Genomic DNA, 6,719 nt, shown 5'->3' on the forward strand with positions numbered 1-6,719 from the left:
GTGTTGGAGTTGGGATCCACGTCGTGACGGTGTAAACACAACATTGCTCTGATTGTGAATAAGTAGCAGGAACAAGAGCAAAGACTTCTGACTTTTCATGTCAAATTCTTCTAGAGATCCATAACACACTTGGGTTCAATCCCCAAGAGGCAGTTTTCAGGCACCAGTGTAGACCACTTGGCATTGAAGTAAATAGGAGCACACTCACATTCATGCACACATGCACACATGCGCTCACAGGCACACTTTGGAGTGGCCTTAGCCCATTCTGAGTCCTGAACTTGTTACATAGTCAGGAACACAACACAAAGGCAGTAAAATGTGTTGGTTTCTCAAGTGAGTTTCCTATTAATGACATGGAATGAGAATGTTGCCATGATGTACACTCCAGGGATATTATGTGAAGGAACAGCTACTGTTTGTACAGTGATTGATCTCCTTGGAGGAATTTGAAATGGTCATTATTCACTGGCATAGCCTCGGAGAACATCAGGGGAATTAAAAAAAAAAAAAAGAAAATTATGTTAGAGCCCTTGAGCACCATCTTATCAGGAGCACAGTGATATTTGGTTTCCTGGGTGTCCTCAGGGCTCTTTATGCAACAAGCCCCTGGCTCTGTCCTTTCCAGCAAGAGTCCAGGAGCCACTCTTGCAATATGGCCTCCCTCCTGACCTCAGCAGGGCACTGACAGCCAGGACTCGGATGGAAAAGAGGCATCGATGCGGGAGGGAAAAACAGTGAGGGAGAGCACACCATCAGGAGACTGTGTCCATCGACTCCTTCTCCTTCCACTTCCTTTGGCAGCAGTAGCCTCTATAAAAAGAAAACCAAGACTCAAACTCTAACTGATTGGTAGGTGATTCAGAAGAGAGATGTTCTACTCCTTTCACCATGTGAGGATGGAAGGCTTCAATCAGAAGACGGTCCTCACCCAACCATACCGGCAACCTGATCTTGGACTTGCAGCCTCCTGAGCTCCAAAACTGTGAGAAATAAATTTCTCTTGTTTACAAGCAAAACAAACAAAAAAAAGTTATAGGGAAAATGTCAAAGAGAAAATGTGAAGAACCAAAAAATGGGGAAGGAGTCATGAAAAGAGGCTTCTTGTCAATTACTGTTAATGAAAGGAGAAGAACAGCCCTGAGTGGGGAGGGGTCCCCTGTGGCTGATACACCGTGACCTGCCACGTCAATTCTGCCAGCGCTAACTGTGATAACAGGCAAGTCCCCAGATTGCCCTGGTTTACCACAAAGTTTATTTTTTGCTTAAACATCCGTCTAAGGTGAGTCCTTTGCAAACAGCCTTCTGCACAGTGGTTCAGGGACCCTGGCTCTTTCTATATTGTGGTGTCATCCCCCAGTGTCTCAGATCCTGCAGCTCCAACCAGAGGATGGAGGGCGACAGAGAGCTTGGAAGATCACAGGCGGGTTTCCGTGGGCCTGAGTATCACACATCACTCCTGCCTACATTCCTGACCTGGAACTGAGCCAGCGTGGACCCGCATAGAAACCAGGGCAGCCACTTCCTGGCCATGACTCTGCACTTTGGAAGGGAAGCCTGACTCGTTGGTAAGTCGCTGGTGTCCCTACAACACCTGCACACATATCACAATATAACAAATGAGCTTCAAAAGATTGTTTCAGAGGGTCCCACTCTCCAATCACTCACCCATTTCAAGGAACTACTAACGAGCCGTGCAATCTACAGCAGGACTCTACTTTATCCCGAGGGTCGAACCACAGAGAAGATAACCTGTGAGTTCACTGTTATTTGTGATATAAATTATATTTATTGTGAATACCACTCTTTTTATGCTGCTCTAATTTTGAAACATTTTCTGTTAGGTTCCAGGTCCCTAGAAATATTACTGTATTACCGCTTTCAGAATGAGCATTTTTTTTTATGGTAAACAGAAGTTTGTCAGGATACTTTATTATGGTATCACAGACACTTCCTTTGGTTTATGTATATTGTAGAAACGGTACAAAGATAGTTAGACCCCTGTCTGTCTATGTGGTGTCTGTATTTTTAAGACACTTGAAGTTAAAAAGGATTTGCATTTAATGAATCTTTAAATGATTTCCTTTGTCACTTAGGGTATCATTGTGATAACTTGCCCAGTAGTTCTTGTTAAGCAGGAGGCGAAGTCCTCAGACATAGCATAGAGGGAGCAATCTTCTGTCTGCCTGGCATGGGTTCATATGTGGTCACGAGGGGTCCTCTCTAAGCAGATCGTGGGAGCAGGGGATTACCAGTTCTTTACAGTTCCAAAGGGTGAGGGGCCTTTCCCCATCTTATCCTTTCTGAGCATCTCTGTTCTGAACACGGGAACAGCTGAAACTGAGTGTATAAGGGAGGAAAGTGATAATTTACAGTCCAGCATAAGATACTTATTTGAAACTGGATTAAACTATGTCTCTATCATCTCTACATATTTCTGTGCATCCGTGTATCTGTATCTACCTTGTGTATGTTCTGTTATTATTCCCACCAAGTACGTCTTATCCTTGTGATACACTTCTTCATGTCAGAGATTGTTTCTTTTTTCATTTTTATAACCAAGCACGTGCACGCCCACACACACACACACACACACACACACGACCCAGCTTGAAAAAGCAGTCCATGACTTTAAGTTGCTTTTGATGTTTTCTTATTGAAGAAACAAGATAGAGTGGCAAAATAAAAACGTCACAACTCAAAATAATGTATCAGAATCAAGTAATACTGTAAGTGATATGAGAGGGCAAACATTTTAGGCAGCCATTTGGAGTAAGGTGGGGGAGGGTAAAGGGTATGCTCCAAGTTCCAAGTTAAGTTGTCCTACATTAAAGGGCTCTTCTGGAAGCCACACTCAGTACTTCTTTTTACACCGGACTTGTCAGAACCTAGTTACAGGTCCATACCTATTTGCAAGGGAAGCTGGGAAGCATAAATTTCAGTTGGGTGTTTTGTGACTGTAAAAATTGGAGTATTTTTAGTAGGGAAGAAGGGGAGAATGAGTTTTAGATAGGCAATTCGCAGTCTCTAGTAGAACAAAGTTATGCTTTGGGGCCATCTTTGGGAATGGAGTCCTAGAACAAAATGAAATCAGTTACAGAAAAAATGCTAAACTATGTTTTCCCCAGTCTGAGTTGTGTTACAGAAATTTCAACTCTGCTATGAGTTTTTGCTACAGCTGACGATCCATACTCTTGTGGGGATGGTGGTTAGTTGGAAAATATCCATCAGCAAGCAGAGGGAGAAAAAGCAGTGTCAAGGGAAGATAAAACCTAAGGACCATCTTCTTTTTACTGAAACACACGAGAGCTTTGCCACAGCACAAATGATGATGATGGAAATGTCTACAACAGCGACCAGGGCTCTCAAGTACCACCAGACATCCCAACGCTTGGAAAGGCTTTGGGAAATTACATACATGGATCAGGAACTGCCAACTTGAGGGGGTAAAAAAATGCCCCCTTCTTGACCCCTCTCTTCCAGAAGAGGTCCCTCCGCATAGCTGGGGAGGTGGGTGAACGGGTCAAGTTAAGCTCAATCATGGCGCAGTGTGAATTAAGGAAGCTCTTCAAACTGTCCAGGGGATGTTATCAAAGTACTTCAATGAGGCTGGTGACCTAGAACAGCCTGACAGGAGAAAGATTTGGGATCTCTCCTCTCTCTCATGTCTTTCTCCTTTTGCCCAGCCATGGGGAGTGAGTGAGTTCACCGCCTGAGCAGAATTAGGTCAGACCAGAGCTGAATATCAAGCTGACAGAAAGGAGTTTGGTGCCAACATTGAATAAATGAGAAGTGAAAAGAAAGTCTCACTCTGAATCCAAATATGGGAATTTAGAAGGGAAAAGGCTAATATTAGGCTACTTAAGAATGAATATGAAAAGACACATTTATTATCAGAGAAAGAGTTTCCATCCATGTCAATATTTTATTGTAAAGAAGCCACATTTTTATGTTGATAAGTGTTTAAAATACTTGAGCTTTAGCTATTAGGATAAAAACTCTTCACTTGTTTTTTGGGAAGTCTTGAAAAGATGTACACATTACAGCTCTTCGAATACATACCGTGACATACCTTATTATTGCAGGACTATTTCTTAAGAATTTTCTAACTACCATCTTCCACTCTAGAACCAAAAGAGCAACTCTCCGCCATAAAGGGGACAGCTTCTGACAGTCTTGCCTCCACATAGAAATGACAATCTTATTAATGATGCTAAGTTTATATTGTAAATATATTATCACCACTCTCACACCAACTGCTTATGTTAAAAAATAATTACTAATTAGTTCCAGCAAGTGCATTATAAAAAGGTAGCTAATTTTAACTATTTTTCTTTGCCCTGTTTTAGGAAAAAAAAATGAGTGATTCAGAGAAAGCAATCTGTTACCTGGAGAAATTTAGAATTTTTTTTTTTAAGATTTTATTTATTTATTTTAGAGAGAGAGGCCAAGAGGGGGTAGGGTCAGAGGGAGAAGCAGGCAGCCCGAGGAGCAGGGAGCCCGATGTGGGACTCGATCCCAGGGCTCCGGGATCATGACCTGAGCCGAAGGCAGTCGCTTAACCAACTGAGCCACCCAGGCGCCCCGAATTCAGAATTTTTTAGTGATCTTTGATCAGAGTTTTTAAAGATCTCATGAAAATGGTGGTTCAGGTAAGAAGAAGTGAGTTGCAGCCTCCAGCTTGTATCCTTCTCCCCCAAATTTAATGAGAAAAGGAAGCCTGTTAAACTGACTTTATCTTTGTTTCTAATTTTTCTCTTGGATGCCTTATAAGATGTGGTCTGGATACCCATCCTACTCTCTGTGACAGAGGCTAATACTCTTCTAGGTCTCTTCCTCTCTTCCCGCCAGGATACCTGCACTTCCACCTCATAGAGTTGTCTGGTCCCTGTTACCCCTCTCCTTGCTCTCTTTAGATACACCCTCCCCCGACCCCGACTCCGCCACCTCCCTATTCAGCCTAGACTCCAAGAAGGAATTTTATAAGCCAGTCTCTGCCCAGACCTTGTCTTCCTTGTCCATCTTGTCCTTGGCCACTTTCCAGCAAAACTCAACTCCAGACTCAATCAACCCTCCATTTTCTCTACTTTTAACCAGGGACACCAGGCACTGCTGGAGAAAAGTATACATTTCTGTGTTTTGGTTCTACTACAGATCTACGTTCTCTAATAGCTGTTTCCTTAATCCCAGCCCCGAAATCCCGTCCATTCCCCAAGAGCTTGCATTTCTCACTGCGGTGGGGCTGAACCTGCCCGTTCGCCATTCCCAGCTGCGGTCTGGCTCGGCCCGAAGTGCTGCCTGGACCCGGTTCTTGCCCAGCTTGGCAGCACCTTCTCTTTGCCGAGTCTGTATTGAACGGCCACGGCTGAGGACCCTGGCCTGGACAACTGGGGCTCATATCCTGACTGCTGTGTCTGGGCTGAGTCATTTTGGCAAGTTTCTTCACTCCGTGAAGCCCCCATCTTACCTCTACAAAACGGATACAGAAAGGGAAGAATTAAGAGACTTAAGTGAATGTTATGGATATAACTTCTTAAAAAAGATTTTATTTATTTATTTGAGAGAGAGGGACAGAGATAGCGAGAGAGAACATGAGCAGGGAGGAGAGGGAGAAGCAGGCTCCCCGCTGAGCAGAGAACCCCATGCGGGGCTCATCCCAGGACCCCGGGATCAAGACCTGAGCCGAAGGCAGACGCCCAAGCGACTGAGCCACCCAGGCGCCCCTCAATATAACTTTAAACCGCAGTTCCGTCATCTTTATTTGGAGTAGTCCACTTACTAAACACTCAATGCAATTCCTGGTAATACTGAGTTTAAATTTTCCATCTTAGTATTTGCTTTCTATTTGTCCCACCTGTTCTCCTTGCCCCTTCCCCCCCCACTTGTTTTTTGCCCTCTTTTGGATTAATCAAGTATTTTTTTTATTATTATAATTTTGCTCATCATTGTGACGAATATTACTTTTGTTTGAGTTAGGATTCTATTGAGTTGTGGGATTAAGGATTTGTTTCAGGGAAATTGGCAAGGATGAAATTCTTGATCTGAGCAGCATGCTATTATTCTTTTATTTATTGATCACCTACTCTATAACACATCCTGTTCAAGGCTCTGGGAATCGAGTAGGAAATAAAAACAGACAACTGCTCTGCCCTCACGCAGTTTATTTATTTATTTATTTATTTATTTATTTTTAATTTAATTTTATTATGTTATGTTAGTCACCATACAACACATCATTAGTTTTTGATGTGGTGATCCACGATTCATTGTTTTCGTATAACACCCCGTGCTCCATGCAGTACGTACCCTCCTTAATACCCATCACTGGGCTGACCCATCCCCCCTCCCCCTCTAAAATCCTCTGTTTGTTTCCCAGAGTCCACAGTCTCTCATGGTTCATCTCCCCCTCTGACTCCCCCCCTTCATTTGTCCCTTCCTTCTCCTAATGTCCTCCACGCTATTCCTTATGTTCCACAAATGAGTGAAACCATATGATAATTGACTTTCTCTGCTGGACTTATTTCACTTAGCATCATCTCCTCCAGTCCCATCCATGGTGATGTAAAAGTTGGGTGTTCATCCTTTCTGATGGCTGAGTAATATTCCATCGTATATATGGACCACATCTTCTTTATCCATTCATCTGCTGAAGGGCATCTCGGCTCTTTCCACAGTCTGGCTATTGTGGACATTGCTGCTATGAACATTGGGGTGCGTAT

At 43.3% G+C, this 6,719-nt stretch overlaps 1 long non-coding RNA gene across 1 annotated transcript in view; it reads left to right on the forward strand.

The window, feature by feature from the left end:
* Positions 1-6,719, forward strand: part of LOC112826490 (uncharacterized) — a 118,927-nt gene that overhangs the window by 97,783 nt on the left and 14,425 nt on the right. The window contains exon 5 of the long non-coding RNA XR_003208947.2: positions 629-1,572. This is a non-coding gene — a long non-coding RNA (uncharacterized lncRNA). The remainder of the gene's footprint in view (positions 1-628; positions 1,573-6,719) is intronic.

Source organism: Callorhinus ursinus, unplaced genomic scaffold, assembly GCF_003265705.2.
Source record: "Callorhinus ursinus isolate GAN/ISIS: 27379988/994484 unplaced genomic scaffold, GSC_fseal_2.0 scaffold7, whole genome shotgun sequence".
NCBI lineage: Eukaryota > Metazoa > Chordata > Mammalia > Carnivora > Otariidae > Callorhinus > Callorhinus ursinus.